The sequence below is a fragment of the Ictalurus furcatus genome, chromosome 8 (assembly GCF_023375685.1).
Source record: "Ictalurus furcatus strain D&B chromosome 8, Billie_1.0, whole genome shotgun sequence".
Classification (NCBI taxonomy): Eukaryota; Metazoa; Chordata; class Actinopteri; order Siluriformes; family Ictaluridae; genus Ictalurus; species Ictalurus furcatus.
The window spans coordinates 15,571,648-15,590,081 of record NC_071262.1 but is presented as its reverse complement, the minus strand read 5'-3'; positions in this window follow the sequence as shown (position 1 = coordinate 15,590,081).

Below are 18,434 nucleotides of genomic sequence, written 5' to 3'. Positions count from 1 at the left end.
TAATTTGTCCTCAGTCACATCCAGCTTCTCTGATTTCAGAAGTGCTTTCCAACATAAACTGTGTCACTTTTTTTGTGAAAGCCTTTTTTGTACTTAAAATCCTCTTTGTATTACTTGAAGTTGACTAATGTGCCTTGGATGAACATTAGTCATCCACTGCACATTAGTCAAGATGAAGATGATAAGCAGGAGTACATATGGGAGCTAAGAGGCAAATAAATACAAAGACCCAAAGATTGGGCTTTTTGTAAACTAGTAGAGTTTCCTCCCGGTGAATCGGAGACTTCGTGACCCTGTATCGACTGAGATTTGATAAAAATCCAAAATCATGAGTTGTAGCCGACTGAATGGCTGGGATGCAGGCAGAGGCTTCGCTCTGTTTGCTTCGCTGTCTGTGACCATGAGATTGTGAGGGGATCCATATGTGTGTGTGTTTGTTTATGACGTAGCCCATAGCACAGTGAGAAGAGAGCAGTACGCTGATTATCTCAGAGAACTGACTAGACCATATTGTGGATAATTATATACTGATGAGGTTCTGTTGTTGCGCCTGGAGATGCAAGTAGCATATTGCTCTACTTTAACTGCTTGTACTGCCCTCTTGTGATGCTAATGAAGAAAGAAGAAGAAAGATCCCTACTGAGCTCCTTACTGCTGATTTGACACGGGTGGTGTAATTGGTGTTTGGTTTGGACTCCACAGACGTAAAAACACTGTCCAGTCCAGAACATATTGTGTTTTGTTGGCGCTTTCGATATTCGCATGGTTTGTCTTGTGCAATTGCTTATCTGCCATGCTGTTGTTGTTTTTTCAGTGCAGCTCAGCTCTGGCTGAGATTACCAAAACCGCTTCCCACCACAATGGGCAGAATCGGGGAGGAGATAAAAAGCCTGGAGAATCAGAAGCGACACACGTCAAGTCCAGGATGTCACCTCTTGAAATCCCCTCGCCTCTCCAAACTCATAATACCGTGGAAAAAGTCGACCTGGTCAGCAGTTTTACAGGCCACGGAGTCTGGCACTTGTGCACGGCATGTTTCCTCAGGCCTCATCCCAACAGCCCAGTAATTCGGAGTATGTCGAAGTGCCTTATTCTCCCCCATCCCATCTCCAGCAAAGTCATCAATCTCTCTCACCAGTCTGGAATGAAACTTTTGGTTTATTGAGAAGCTCAAGTTGACAAAGCTATTTTGGTTGCACGTAATTCCAACATTCCTATGTAAAATGTGGCCTTGACTGACATACACACGTTATTATCTTTCACTTGTACATTATAAATCAGTCAGGATGTATCCTTGCAATGCACACTCATCAGAGTTTCTTACGGGACGTGCTCAATAGTTTTGGTAAATTTCTCTTGAAAGGATTTGTGTTATGTGTCAGGTTGTGCTTACACTCACAGTATTTTAGTAAAAATGCTGTAGACCTGTGTTTCCACCTGAGGCATCAGCACTAAGCCCACCATATCTTTCAAAGATAAAACATCAACATAAGGCTTTGTTTTTTTTTTTGCTGTTTAGAAATGTACTATGAATGATGGATTATTTTGCACTGTTGTGGAAGCAATAATACCACCACCAATGGTTGTAAGAAAAATGCACAGAATGGTATGAAGAAGTGAGGCTGGGGCTGATTTCTTTCTAGCCCAGACTGTAGATTAATGCAGCGTATCAGTGACAGTTGTGTCAAGTGATTAAACAGAGTAGAATACTCAGCAGTGAATGAGAAAGAGCATGTGCAAGGTCAATTATTTACTCTATCATCCTTTTTCCCTCAAATGCCTGTGAATGGGAGAGTAAAAGTAGATAGTCTATGCACATATTGTTCAAAGAAGAACTGTAAGTTATTGGTTTGAATGAAATAGCATGTTTGATTTTCAGAGGAAACACAACACAAACCGAGTAGAGCATTAACTTTAAACACTTAAAACAAACTAAAATCATGGATGCATCTGCCGGTAATTACTGTATGTGTGTAATAGTTTGCTCCACATCATTGTAATTATGCCATTAGTGATATAATGCATTATTATATCATTATTATATAATTATTATGCCTAATATTATCAGTTTGAGTAATCGGTTCATTGTTAAGCTATTGGTAGATAGAGATAGAGATTTTAGCACACCTATCTAATAGTATGACCAATAGATTCCACCAATAGACCAGACACATAGCAGGATATTTTGGCGTAGAAAAACACAATGGAGTAAGTACTAACGTTTTCTACACATCCATCCATCCATCCATCCATCCATTTTTCATACTCCTTATCCTACACAGGGTCATGGGGCAGCCGGGAGTCTATACCAAGGAACAAGGCAGGGGACACCTTGGATGGGGTGCCAATACATCGCAGGACACAATCACACACACACACACTATGGAAAATTTGGAAATGCAAGTCAGCTTACAGTGCACGTCTTTGAACTGGGGGAGACACATGGGGAGAACATGCAAGCTGCAGGTGCACAGGGCAGAGGCAGGATTTGAACCCCCAACCCTGGAGGTGTGAAGCCAATGTACCACTAAGCCTCCATTCCCACAGACAATAATACAATAATAATATAACTGTGAGAAGCACAGTTCTGTCCCAAAACTGCACAGTCAATGAGAGTGTACCTACATAAACAAATAAACACATACACATAGACGGATTGGCATTAGATGTATTCATAGCACTAATCAGCTTCATTCCCAGTCTGTTTTTGCTATATTCAAATTGGTAGATTAACCGTGAAAGAGTATTTGTGGAATCTAGGCCACAGAAACCTTTAGCCTTTTCCTGAGTATGACAATTTCAAAAGTTTAAACCATCTCAGCCTCCTCTCGTGTGGTGTGTTTCTGAGAGATGGCTGCAGCGGGGTACGACTGATTAACAGCCTTGATTCCACCAGGGGAAAAATAATTGCGGTATTTTAGGGTATGAGTTCAGAAGAAAAAAAGCAGTAAATGTCTGGCATAGTATCAAATATGCAGCTTAAATAAACTGTTTACATTATGCAGGAAGAATATTTAGTGTATTCTGAGCTGTAAAAGATAAAGTGTGATAACAGAATCATATTTTACGGTACTAAACAACAAGTTTTGATTAAAAATGCAAAGGTTATGTCCTTGTTTTGTCACTCTGTAGCTTTGTATGCAACAGGGAGTTTTTGCTGCATAAGAATATGATAAGTGAACTGCTTTTTTTTTTTTTTTATAGCACAGAGGTACCGGCTAGACAAATGAATATCGCTTCTTTCAGTGAAGCGATTTTTTATTTCAGTATGTCAAATACTTCCATAATTAGGTTCCTTAACTGGAGAACAAAGGATTTAATCTAGCACTGACACTGTAATGGTAGAAATAATCAATAAACACTGTAACTCATTGCTCAATTTTTGTTTCCTGCCGCAGAAGATAGATATTTCTCGGATGGAGTGATATTCATGTAAATGCTGAGAAGACCACAAATTGTGGGGGAAATTTTGAGCCCTGCACTCCTTTTGGGCTTTTGGGTTTAGTATCACATTATTTTTTATTACCAGTGGGTGTAATAGTGAATTACCTGATTCTGGAAGATTGTTGCTGGCAGGTTTAGATGAGGATTGGGCGGAGGGATTTAGCAGCAAGAATGATGAAGCTGTCTGGAAAGTATCTAACATATGAGGGAGAGATGTTTTTTGTATTTTTTTTTATCTTAAAAGGACAGGGTTCAGAATGATAAGGAATTAATCCAAAGAAATGACAATTAAATTGAAAGAAAAATACACATACATATGCACAAAAACAGCCTGAAATGCTTGTGTCAAGAATGATATTTAAAGCAGTAGATTACATAAAATTGTATGACATTTAATTTTTTTTTCTTTTCTTATAGATATGATGCTGGATGGAGCTTTGTCTGCATTTCTCTGTGCTGATAGGAAAAATAGTCTCAGACTGCGTCCTATTTTCTTGATTTTCTTTTGGCCTTTAAAGCCAAAGATAAAGCAAGACTCTAGATAAGACTCCTCCCCTCCGTAACTGAAAATAAGCCATACTAAATGCTGAAAGTAAATGGAATGTTTATTTAGTAAATCTAACCTGCAGTAGATATCTTGCCAGGTAGTTAGTAAAATTATGAGGTAATATTTATTGGTTACTGCTTTATTATGATGTGTGTGTGTGTGTGTGTGTGTGTGTGTGTGTGTGAGAGAGACAGAGAGAGAGAGAGAGAGAGTGAGAGTGAGAGAGAGAGATGGAGAGAGAGAGAGCACCGCTACTATATTCAATGCTTTTTTTCATATGTGTGCAGAGAAAAGCAGAAAAGTTCTATTAGAAAAGTGAATTATTGAACTACATTAAGTGATATGAAGTGTTCCAATACAAGTCTCTGTTAAATAGTTTTTAATACGATTGAGCATATTATTATCCATTCGTTCATCCATTTTCCATACCGCTTATCCTACACAGGGAACTCTGGGCACAAGGTGGGGGGACACCCTGGACGGGGTGCTAACCCATGGCAGGGCACAATCACACATGCATTCACACACTACGGACAATTTAGACATGCCAAACAGCCTACAGAGCATGTCTTTTTACTGGAGGAGGAAACCAGAGTATCCAGAGGAAACCCCCGAGCCACAGGGGAGTACATGCAAATGCCACTTACACAGGGCAGAGGCAGGCTTCGAACCCCCAGCTCTGGAGGTGCGAGACAAACGTGCTAATCCCTAAACCACCGTGCCTTAATAAACCTGTGATTTGTTCTGCAGCCAGCATTACTTGTCAGAGCAGCTGTTATAGGATATTAATCAACACCTTGTGAACGATCAGAATTGTGAAGTTAGCAGTGCCTAATAATATTATCCAGCATTGCCGACTCACACCTCCAGGGTCCCTGGTTTAATCCTGAGCTCAGATCTGGCTTAAAGTAGTCTGTGTGGAGTTTCACATTGTGTCCGTGTGGTTTTCCTTCGGGTTCTCCAGTTTCCTTTCACCTTCCAAAAACACGCTAGTAGATAGATTTGTATGAATGATTATGCGAATGTCTGTGTGCATGGTGCTCTGTGATGTTTTCCCATCGGATCCACCGCAACCCTGACCAGAATAAAGTGTTTACCAAAGATACATGAATGAATATATTAGGCTAATTTGAATAATATGAATCAGCAGAATAAATGCACAAGCTAAATTGACTGTGATTTAACTGTTGCTCACACTCTCTCTTTCTTTGTTGCTTATTTGTGGTGTCGAGAAAATGTGCTTGTGCCCAACAACTAGCACAAAATGAACAATTAGGTGTTTAAAAAAGAAGTCAGGGTTTCTGCAGCATACTTGTACCAGTTTCTCAACATACTGGAAATATTTTGTTTCCCGCGAGACAAAATTAAGCACTTAAAAGGACAGTTGCCCTGTGCATGAACCAGTTTAAAAGAGAGACCAGAGAGCGGCTCTAGTGTTAGCGCCAGTTGTATAATGCACTAGAGTGCACATGTATATGATGTAACCACACAAAGTACAGTTTTTCCTATATTTTGGGTTTATGATATAAATTAAGCAACACCTGGTTTCATAACCACCATATACAAATAAAATAGATAGTATAGATACAAATTTCAAATGCTGGCCAATGATGAGGTTTCCTTATGATTACATGCACTTACTGGCTACTTTAATAGAAACACCTGTACACCTGCTCACTCGTGCAGTTACCCAATCAGCCAATCATGTGGCAACATGCAACGTATAAAACCATGCAGATACAGGTTAAGAGCTTCAGCAGTTCTGCAGATGGAAATGCCTTATTGATCAGAGAAGTCAGAGGAGACTGGGATAAGCTAGCAGGAAAGCTACGGTAAGACAAATAACCACTCTGGATAACCATGGTGAGCAGAAAAGCATCTCAAAAATCACAACATGGGGTTCTACTCCTTTCAGCCAAGAACAGGAATATGAGACTGGAGTGGGCACAGGCTCACCCGAACGGGACAGCTGAAGATTGGAAAAAGACCAAGCAATGTTTTGTTTTCCGATTTTATACTGTCCATTTTCAGTGAGCCTGTGCCTAGTGTAGCCTCAGATTCCTGTTCTTGGATGAAAGGTGTGGAACTTGATATGGTCTTCCTCAATGCGATCATGACTGTTTTTCAGCATGTGATTATGTGAGTAATATATTGTATGAGTGCGTGAAGATGTGAACATGTGAAGGTGCATTTTATCATGAAATTGCACATGTGAATTCCAGTATACACGTGATCACATGAGAAAAATAAAAGCCTGTGAAACATTGACTATGTTTACATGGACAGCAGTAATCTAATTATTGACCATATTCTGAATAAGATAATATTGTGATTAAGATGTTTACATGAGTTGCTTTTAGAATATTCCGTTCATGTTCCCGTTTTACATGTTGTAGAACAGAGATCGATTAACGGCACACGTCATTACGTCCCCACGCCACGCCGTCCAACATTCCCTCCAGAATTTCACGTATCAACGTACAGTTCATCTTCGTTATGGTACCGTATACAGTTTTGGGTGTTTCATTTTTAACTTTATGAAAGCTTCAAGTGCAGTTAGTTATTTGCCATGCTGTATGTGCTAATAGAAGACTCTCTTGTTTGCCATTAAACGGTTGAGCACTGCTGTGTGTGTACGTGTCCTGTCACAAAATGTGGTGAAAACTCCCACACAACGTTAATAATGTGATTAAGGTGTGTACATGTCTGTAATGCACTTCGATAATGCGACTAAAACAGGAGTACTCCACACGTCTTAATTCGATTTGTGTTTACTTCGAGTATGACTTTAGTCGAATTAAGGTCATCAATAACCACTGTTTACATGGTAGTTTCTTAATCAGAGTATTGTCTTAATCGGGTTAATATTGGATTATTGTTGTCCATCTAAACGTACTGAATGGCATGCAAAAATAAAAGAATAATACAATTTTTAAAAAATCTCATATCTTATGCACTGTATTGAAAGGTCCGCAGGTGAAAATTGTGCGCAAAATAACATGTGAAGTGTTTAAAAATGAAAAAAGTTCAAAAGTTTACTATGAGCAGTATTCAGTTGTGCATATTCAGATTTTGGCCCATTCAGATTATGCAAATCAAAGTGCATGACTCTGAGGTTGCCAGATTTTCTGAATAACGCTTAAGACCATAATTACATTTGAGGTCTGAATACCGATTTGCACAATTTCCTCACTCAACTCTGAATATGCTCCTATGTGATTATTCACATGGGACTTACATCTGTAAGGGTTACCCCTCTGGATGAACCCATAAGGGTTCTATGTGGATTGTCTTTCACTAAAGATTTCAAGCAGAAGGTCTTTAGACAAATGAAACCAATACCCATACAAAGAGGCTTACAGAACCCTTTTTTAAAGAACACACATTATAAACTTGAATTAATTTTAATTCATATTCACAATGCTTCTCTACTCATTATATTAAATAACAACAATCACACCACAAATAGTGGATTCTGAAGATTCTGTGTCTGGCTGCCAGGTGTTTGCAACCTTTTAAAGCCTATAAAGTATTCTGCTTTTCATAATGGAGGTTTTAAAATGCAGGACCATACCAGCAATGAGAATAAAACTGATAGTAATAGCAACAGGGTAAACAGGAGAGAGAGCAGATAAATGAATTTAGAGCAGAACCCATAAATCCATGTCCTGGGATGGCATCAGCAGCAAACGAAGGGAGAGAGAGTAAGTCTTCTAATCAGTGGGCAGGGGGTCTCCGAGCTCTTATCTCAAATCACTCCTCAGTGCTGTGAATCTTCTTCACAGATATCGCATGTCTCCTGTCGGCTGCATCGCAGAGGATGTTTACTCCGCCCATCACTTAGCAACAATCAAAAATCAAGGAAGCAACTTTTTTTGTTGGAGGTGTCATAGAAAGCAGTGGCCTTTTCAACAAGCAGTCTATCTGTGCCCGGGATCTGACCACAACACAAGGCAGAGATAGTGAGTGTGAGCGTAGGTGTGTTACTCAGCGATGGGATCACCCCACTCCGCTGAAAAGCACGCACCCTGTGAAGTTCAGCCAAGTAGAACTGAGCTGCCTTCCTGCTGAAGAGAGGAAAGTGCTGGAACACTGGCGATGATGCTGATGATAGTGTTGACAGTCACCACCCCTCTAACGATCGCAGGTCCCGATAGAGGAAACTCTAATCTGCCTGTGCAAGCTGCGTCAGCAGGGCTGAGGGTGTCTAGGAGCCGCTCTTGTCGTATCTGTGTTGTCAGGAGCAAGCATGGTGTTATAGATATGATAAACACACTCCCTGTAGTCCGGCCTGTGGTAAGTTTACTTACTTGACTGCCAGGCTTGAGGTTTTTGCAGCCTGTAGAGGTTTATTAGCTTTTATTTCCAGGTAAGACAGAGTAGAACACGCTGTAGGGCAATGCGTTTTGCCTAAATTGCTCTATAAAATGTACAGATCTTAACATAGGGAACTAATCTCACATGAGGGACCACAAAAGTATCTTTAAAATAATCGTGCTTTAAATCAACAGCTGAGCATTGTAAAAAAGAAAAGGAACAGTCTATAAGTCATTGATACTCCATGCCCGTGGAATGCATCTAAATTGAGACTGTGTTAACAGCTAAGAAATAATTCATGTTAACGTTTGCTCTTACACATTATGACAGATGATTTACAGGTAAATCAACTGAACAGTGCATGTGAAGTTCTTGCACTGGGAAGAAATAAGAAACGATTTGAACTACTTCAGAATTCAGTTTTCTTGATGTTTCCATGCTAAATGTTCTCAGAAACCTAAAAAGCTGTATGGAAAAAAAAAGCATTTCTAATTCTGATAATGCTGAACAGCAAGTCTTTTCTTCTCGAGAGTGGTTAGTCTGTTTTTCTTTAAAAAAATAAAAATAAAAATTTCTCTCATAAAAAAGCACTATGTATTTATCTGTTCTACCAACTAGATGGGTGTGACTAGACAAGGGCACTGCTATAAATCTTCAACGAGGCCTCTCCTGCTTTTGCTCCGACCACTGCTCAAAAAACATTGGCAATACTGTGCAACTTGACCCTAGGGATAAAAAAGCAAATGTATTTATGTGTCTATTTATTTTTTTTCCTTTTCCATTTATACACATGTGCTTAGGATGGGAACACTGATGTGGCTGGCCACTGTGTGCTTATAATTAATGAACTGTAGACTCGCCTAAGTGGAATGTTTTGGTAAACATAATCTTTATGAGTGTGAGAAGCTGTAGTGTTCCAGGACGTCCTGGCAGGCTCAGCAGATCAGGCGATCAGGCACGCTCAAACTGTAACGGAAAGACCAAAAAAATAAAAAGAGTACAGAATGAAGTCACTCTCTCTGATGTTGGTGTGAATGTAAGTGCTTTTAAAAACATACTCTCCAATACGAGTGACCTCAGTGCTCAAAAGCTGGGTGACCTTAAAGCTGGGTGGAAAACTTCCCAGCATCTGATGTTCCAGACAGCATTTGATAGGAATTGTGAGTGTGGCTTGGCCAGGTCTAAAAACAAATTCATTTCAATTTTATTTGTATAGCACTTTAACAAACGACATTGTCACAAAGCAAACCAGAGGTGACAGCTGCAAGGGAAAACTCCCTGAGACGACACGAGGAAGAAAACTTAAGACTCAAAAGAGAGCCCACTCTCTTCTGAGTGACACAGTATTCAAAAATAATTACAGAATAGAGCTGTAGAAGAGTAAAGACAAACAACACTAGTGATGCATCTATACTAATAAACGAAACAAAATCCTCTCTTCTCCATTGCAGCTCTAATCAATACAAGGTAACTACTGTAGTTAGCTAAAGACACTCCTGATGCTCCTTAATACAAAGTAGGTTTTGGTGTCAGTATCAGTATCAGACTTGGACTCAGTCTGAAAAAAAAATGGTATCAATGCATCCTTAAACGGGACAGACTTTATGATCACAGCAGCAGCTGTTTTAATGTACAAGTCTACAGTATCCAGGTGAAATTATCCTCTAAAGCAAAGGTGAGTCTTGGGCATTAACTGTTTTTGGGAAATGCAAAGCTTTATGATTTCCATGTGAAACCCTCCACAGCAATAGAAGGTGAGTCACAAGTGCAGAAATCTCCAAGCAGAAGTAGCAAATAAGGACAAGAAGCACGAGAGGAGCCTCAGCAGCACAGTCTGTACAGTATTTCATTTTTTTTTTATTATTGATTTTGCTGCTGCTTTTTTTCATATTTGCAATGCAGCTTGCAGAGATTTATATGTTGTTGTTTTGTTTTGTTTTTTTTTGCAGAAAACTACTTGACGAAATTGCAGTCGCACAAAATTGTTTTGCACGGTCTTTCGCAGTGATGTTTGTTGGTAAATGAGACATTTTAGCTGTACTCGTGTTCGACACTCGTAAATCAAAGAGATCTTTGGCTGAATGCGTGTTGTGATGATGTCACATGAAGTGTCTTGGCCCAAATCTGCAGAAATCCTGCAGTAATTTTGAAAAATTGCAAGCTCTTCCAAATATTGGAGAGGTACATTTCTGCGATCACAAAGTCGCAAATCCTGGAGGGACTGGCAGTAGAAAGCGTTTCAGGTTCAGGCAGCGGCATCACATCAGGCAGACACATCTACACATCTCTACACGGGTCTACACATCTCTCTGCAGGAGCTCCTATCTACAGGACAAGGGGAGTCATGTTCCAGGCTTGCGTGTGGTTGGCCATGCAATAGTATATCATGTTCATCAAAGATTCAACATAGTAATGCTCCGAGTAATGCTTTATGAGACATATCAACCCATCAACCCTGCTATGCTGCAGTACTTCATGCATGGTCACTTAGTGTAAGAGTGTTCAGAGAGAACCTGAGGGCTACATGCGGCGTGGTGTTTGTGGAACGCACACGATTGTGATTACAGCGTGCATGACTCCTGATTGAAACGGTTAACTCTGCGTGGTCGCACGCACTCATCGCAGGGTCGGCCAAAGCACCCTCTGGCTAAACCGTGTACAATGTAATACTTTTACAACTAGGCCCATTACATTTTGATATAGGTTTATTTCCCCAGCCACTGCTAAACATCTCTGCTTTTCTTAACAAGCCCCCCTGGGTCTAGACTCAGCATGTTAGTTTACCTGGTGTTTAGCAGGGCTCGGCTCCAGGTGCATTATAGAAGCGGTGAAGGATGACAAAAAAAAATGGTCAGCGCAGTACGCGCTCACGCTCACCAAGCTGCTAAGGTTAAAAACTCTCGCTGAGAAACGCTCCCAACGAAATGCTCCCCACTCTGGGTTGGCGGGACCTGAGAAAGTGTGCAGACAGCCGTTTTTGATTATTCGTGCCCTAAAAACCCTGTAAAATACTAGCAGCACTCAAACCACAGCAGAAATGACTAAATTCTTTCATAAACGGACGGCCTCATTGGCGCAAGCCTGAGGCGAGCCCTGCTGAGTAAGACTGCTTGGCCACTCTCATTTTCCCCAACACTACAGCACGGTCATTTCCTCCACCCTATGAATCTATTGCGTAGCAACTGACCGTTCTGTCTTCAAACATGATGAGGACAACTTCAATTTATTTTCAATTTAGCTGTTTATGGGCCAGAAATAAAAGCAGACATGGTTTGTTCATGCAGTGGTTCAGACTGGTCAAGGCTTTTAATTTATCATCAAATATCCTTTAAATAACCTTTTATTTTATTACATTTTTTTTATTCTGAAATTCCTGGGTTTATTAGTGGCACCATAATCATTAATGCTGTCAGGACATAATGGTGTAATAAGCAAAAATACACACAGGCCCTTTCAAGCTAATTGTGGGCACAAACACTGATTGCAGCACTGAACATCCATCATACAATTAGACATGGTTATAAATGTGTTTTCTTACAGTATATAAGCAAAGCCTGTTGGTAAGTGATTTAATCCCCTTTCTGTTTCTCGTCAGACCAGACCAACAGCTTCCATTCCTCAGCTGAGATTGTTTCAGAAGAAGCAGACAAGGAACATGTAAGAAATAAAACGTGACACTTTCACAGGAAAATAATCAGCAACATGGAGGTGTGATGCATTACCACACGGAAACGGATTATTTTCCAAAAACAGGCTGTCTTGAAGTGTTTTATTCCTCATATACTACAGCAATGTACCAGTGATTCCATTCATCCAACCATCCATCCATTTATTTTGCATACCACTTAACACAGGGTTGTGGGGAACCTGGAACCTATTCCAGAGAACTTGGGGGCAGGGAAGGCGGGAGACACCCTGGACAAGGTGCCAACCCATCACAAGGCACAATCACACACGCATTCACGCACCCATTCACTTCTAGCAATTTGGAAATGCCAGTCAGCCTACAGTGCATGTCTATGACCTGTGGGATGAGACCGGAGTATCCGGAGGAAACCCCCGAAGCAGAGGAAGAATATGTAAACTCCACACACACAGTGCAGAGGCAGAAAACGAACCCTCAACCACAGCGGTGCAAGGCAAACGTGAAAACCATTAAGTTAATATGCCCCCTTGCCAATAATTCTTTTTATTTATTTATTATTAATTAAAGAATGTGGTACATTTTGTCTATTTAAAGTTACGCATAATGTTCTGGAACATACCAAAGATATGTTAGTTCCTGTTATTGCTTACATTATAGCAACTATAAACAGTTGTTTCCTCACTAACCATTCTTTTTTCTCTCTCTCTTTGAGTTAATAATAGACATTAATGTAGCTTCTCATGTTACTGAGAAACTGGAAAACTTAAGTACTGATGCCGGAGACTGGTTCCGAAGATGCTAAATAAATAAACGTTTCCTCACGGAAAATCTTACCATATTAACAAGTAAGTTTTTTTTTTTTTTATCGGTTTATTTGGAGTGTCCGCCATACAGAATAATTCCCAGCGTGAGTTGTTTCTTTGCAAATGATAGCGTACTTTGTAGTTTTAAATAGAATGTGAGAAGTACTATAAACATTGCAGAAAGAACTGCTGTCAGAGCTGTTGTTATAGGAAATGTGTTACTATGCCGAATCTGATACAGCTACAAACACACAAGTTCTGACCAACCAGAATTAAGCAATAGCACTGTGGTATAAGAAATGTTTATACAAACATGTCCTGGCTCTTTCTGGGTTTTTCAGCTGACTGAACAAGGCAGATCCAGAATCTAAATCTGATGAGTGTTTTTGTGCTTGGAGTTGAACACTTTACATCCCTGTTGTTTTTTTTTCATTTACTCTCTTTCATTCACATACAGCCTTCTTGTGATGACTAGATGCATTCAGACAGATCACATCACAAAGGCCAAGATTTCTTTATCGCTCCCCCTCTGTGTTTTTCCGTTTAGCCATACCTGTACGGGTGCAGAGGCGGCTGGAAGTGGAAGGTGCCATGGCCTAGAGAACTGAAAGAGCTCCGATACTGCTCAAGCAGAAGGGCCACCCTGAGGATGGATGAAGTCATTGTTTGCTTGCAATGCGTTTCTAGCCACCCAACACTAGAGTTCCAAAAGGGCTGGTATTTATGCGCATGGGCACACATGACGACACAATGTGCATGCAGCCAAATGGGAAAAGGAAATGTTCGTATTATTAGCAATGACAACTAGGCCAACACATGTTTCTCACTCTGGTTAGTGTTTGTGTTGGAGGGTTGAGGGACTGCATGAAGCCAAATATATATGTATGTGTGTGTGTGTGTGAGAGAGAGAGAGAGAGAGAGAGAGAGAGAGCTGGAACAAACCCTGCAGGCCAAGTTCCTTCGTTTTTAGCTGAACTTCAAATACAGCTAAGTTTTGTTTGACACATGGATTTTGGCATGTGTTCACACAGAAAACAGAAATATTCAGGACACAATATTTCTGTTCCAGATTGCGTCTGCCGCAAAGGATGAAAATCAGTTGGGCCCCTTAAACCTGATTACATTTAACCTGAGTACTGATTATATTAATAAATTCTATATGGCCCTCTGTAGCAACTTACACTTACCTGTCCTGCCATCTAGTGGACAATTGGTAAACAGTTTTTTTCTTTTCTTTGATCATTTAACTGAGATCACCATGTCACTGTAACTGGGAAGTTAAAGATCAGAAAAAGATCACGTGATCCCCCCCCACAACAACCTGAACTAACAAATCTGAAATCAAATCTCAGGTGTATGGTGGCTTGGTGGTTAGCACGTTTGCCTCACACCTCTGGGGTTGGGAATTCAAATCCTGCCTCTGCCCTGTGTTGACAGAGTTTGAATGTTCTCCCCGTGCTTCAGAGGTTTCCACTGAGTACTCCAGTTTCCTCCCCTAGTCCAAAGACATAAATTGTATGACTTTGTATGCGACTGTGCCCACCGATGGGTTGGAACCCCATCCAGGGTGTCCCCCGTCTTGTGCCCCAAGTTCCCTTGGGGTCCAGTAGGCTCCATGCGGTACAGAAAATGGATGGATGGATGGAAATCAAATCTCAGTTTCTGAGATCTCGTTTTACCCGATACTGATGTTGGTGGGAAAATTAACTAAAGTTCTTGACCTGTGTTTTCATGATTTTATGCATTTTGCTGCCAGTGAGTATATATCATGACAAAGCAGCTTCATAAAGGGCTTGTCACAGAGTTTAGGTGCTAACTAAAGATCCACTACTGATGTAAGAGTCTGTCTGTGGCCATGGTATAAACTCTGTTAGGTTACGACCGCTGTCATAAAGTACCTATTATGAAGTGTGCAAAGTACACTTATTGCAAAAAATGCATGTGAGTCAACCTTTGCATCATTGCATCAGCCATTGTAGCAGCTATCATAACAATTACTTATAATTTCAGTGTTTTACAACTGGACATGAATTTTCATGGTGATTAATGACATTATGGCATCCCCATGACATGTTTATGGTGTGAGTTCAATGTCAGATGGCAACTCTATTGTTTTTAACTTCCTGACTCATGAATGGTGTTTAGGAACAGAGAGAGAGCGAGAGAGAGAGAGAGAGAGAGAGAGAGAGAGAGACTCAAATCCACACTTAGGGCGGTACCGTCAAAGTACCCCTTTATACCTTTTTGCTCTAAAAGGTAATTATGGCTAGGTGAAAGGTACAGGGAAAGGTACAATTTAGTACCCTTTCTTGAGAGTGCACACACTGATTGATTTTTTTTTTTAAAAAGAGGAATAACAATTTCACTATAACCTGGTCACGTATGGAGATGACTGCAGTTGTGGTTTCAGTATTTTGCAAAATAGGTGGGCTGATTTCTTTGTGGTCTCAATTATTTTGCAGGTTCGACTCTAATTCATCTCTGTAGTGTCTGTAAGAGAGGGTAAAGGAGAGGTGAACCGGACCCACGGCTTCTCTCTTAGTGCCAAAATCCATCCAAGGGGAAGCAATTTACTTCTCCAACATCAATAATCCTGTAACCACAGACAAAACTGGAGACACAAATCAAACACACATGGAAAACTTATGCTGAAGCGCATTGCATGCATTGCATCTCACTGACCAAAACCAAGTGCCCAAGGAGAAAAATCACGTATTTTAATGAGAATATAATGTCATGGGTTAAGCTACACAGGCTAAAAAGCGATTAACCTCTCGAAAGCAATTAACCGTAGGAATGGCAGTGCTGTTTGCTAAAGATGTGCCATGATTTTGTAAAATCATTTGTTTTAGATCCACTTTATGGTTTATGCAACTATTCGTGAACACAATTCCTTTTATACACCACAGGGGCCGGAGCCTGGGGCAACTTTCTCAACCCAACAGGAGCCAATAAAGAAAGCTCTATATCCACTGAAGGGGGAAAAAAATTATATTGTAAACAAGGGATTTGTTTTATTACATAAAACACTCAAACAGTGTACTGCACGGAAAAAGATAAATAAGAGCAGGCACGACTGGTTGTGACGGTCGATGGGAGAGCTAAAATCTAATATCGGTCAATAGCTAGACAATGAAATTAGGACTAATCAATGCATGATATCATGAGGTCTCATTGATGACATAATAAGAAAGATGTGGGGTAAACTATTACACAGAGAGAGTAATTTCTTTTTTCCTCCAAAAACCAAACATGATAAACTCTTTTGTTCAAACCAAAAACGTCCAATTCTGTTTTCTGTTCTTTTGTCTAATTTGTACTTTGTTTGGACAATGTGTGCTTAGTATATCTATTTTTAGTTTCTTCTCCTATCTTTTATTTATTTAATCTTTTTTTTGGGGGGGGGGGGGGGGGCTGGAGAATATAAACTATAACGATGGGCTGGAAAACATCAGAGCAAATGCATATGAAATCTAGGGGGCTGTATGAATCTACAGTCCTTTTGTTTTAAATCTTGGAAAGGCAGAGAGCTTAGCCCTGCTATATTATTCATACCAGCTGTCTATGAATAAAATGCAACAGAAAAGATATTTTATAATCTTGTATAATGTTACTTAGTGGGAATCGTATTTTATAATTTTTATTATTCTAGAGGAATGCTGGACAAAGGTCAGTTAAATTAAAGCAGAATATCATTTATTATTTGGAGGTTCATGGGTTATTTACAGTAGATAAAGACTGCAAATTGCATGCTTATCTTACCACCATTATAACCAGAATGTGTTTTGACCAGAGAACTGGACCAGAGAATTGGATTTAACTGTCAATTACTTTTTCCATTGTAGAATTGTTTTCTCTTTTGTACACCTCCACTTTGCTGTACTTCAGTCAGCACACACAAAGGTTTTCTGGGGCAATTATTATTAAGTAAGACTACTAAATGACTAATAATAATAATAATAATAATAATAATAATAATAATAATGGGTGGTACAGTGGCACAGAGGTTAGTGTTGACAGTTTTCTCCCGGCTCCAAAAACATGCCTGTAGGTGGATTTTTAAATATATATATATATATATATATATATATATATATATATATATATATATATATATATATATATATATATATATATATATGTGTGTGTGTGTGTGTGTGTGTGTGTGTATGGTGCCCTGTGATGAACTAGTATTCCCACCTCACAGACAATATTCTTGGGATAGGCTCCTCAGGTGGTTACTGAATCCATCCATCCATCCATCTTCTATACCGCTTATCCTCTTCAAGGTCACGGGGGAACCTGGAGCCTCTCCAAGGGAGCATCGGGCACAAGGCGAGGTACACCCTGGACAGGGTGCCAATCCATCGCAGGGCACAATCACATACACTCACACAACCATTCATACACTATGGACACTTTGGACATGCCAATCAGCCTACCATGCATGTCTTTGGACTGGGGGAGGAAACCGGAGTACCCGGAGGAAACCTACGCAGCACAGGGAGAACATGCAAACTCTGCACACACAGGGCCATGGCGGGAATCGAATCCCCAACCCTGGAGGCGTGAGGCGGACGTGCTAACCACTAAGCCTGGTTACTGGATATAAATTATTATTCATAATAGTAATAATAACATGAATAGTAATGATAATAACTTTCTCTTAACACACACACACACATACACACACACACATATATATATATATATATATATATATATATATATATATATATATATATATAATTATTATTATTATTGTGTGTGAAAAAAGATTCTTTAAAATATTGTCCATTTAAACATACTTATAGTGTGTTGTTTTAATAAAAGCAACCAGGCGATGTCACTGTATCACAATATTTCTCGTCCAGAAACTCAGCGCTAGCGGTTGTATCGCTGCACTATGAAGTCGTTCCCACTACTGGTTGCCATAGTTACATGGATGGCGCAACTAACATTACACTTTTGACAACAAATCAGTTTTCTTGCTGCTAAATTTAAACATTCTGGAGGGAGAGGATCTTATATAAAATTCACCAGTGTGTATATGCATTATATCATAGATGAAGAAGAAGCAGTTTGTGCCATCGCGGCCATCTATCTGGGCAAAAAGGCAAGCGCCAATTAGCTTAGCTTAGCTTATGGCATTAGCGCGTTTAAAACGAAATAATGATGAAACACACTCACTTTTCCAATTCAATTAAATTCAACAATGGACATTGTCTCAAAGCAGTTTTACAGAAGCATATAAACACAGGATATAGATTTTAAGTGTGAATTTATCCCTATTGAGCAAACCGGTGGCGACGGTCGCAGGAACAAACTCCATAACATGATATGAGGAAGAAACCTTGAGAGGAACCAGACTCAGAAGGGAACCTATCCTCATAATTTTCAAAATAATTATTGCATATTCAATAAGAGACTATAAAAAAAACTAAATTTGACCAGTTCATTAAATTAACTGAAATTATGCATTTATAACTATATACAAATAATGATATATACAGTACAAGTAATCAACACCATTGTACTATCTCTCTCTCATACACAGACACTATAGAAACTCTGTCTGGATGTCTTCATAAGCTGTTGACTTGTAATTTATTATTCCCCAAGTACCAACAACAATGAACTTTACTATTATTATTATTATTATTATTATTATTATTAT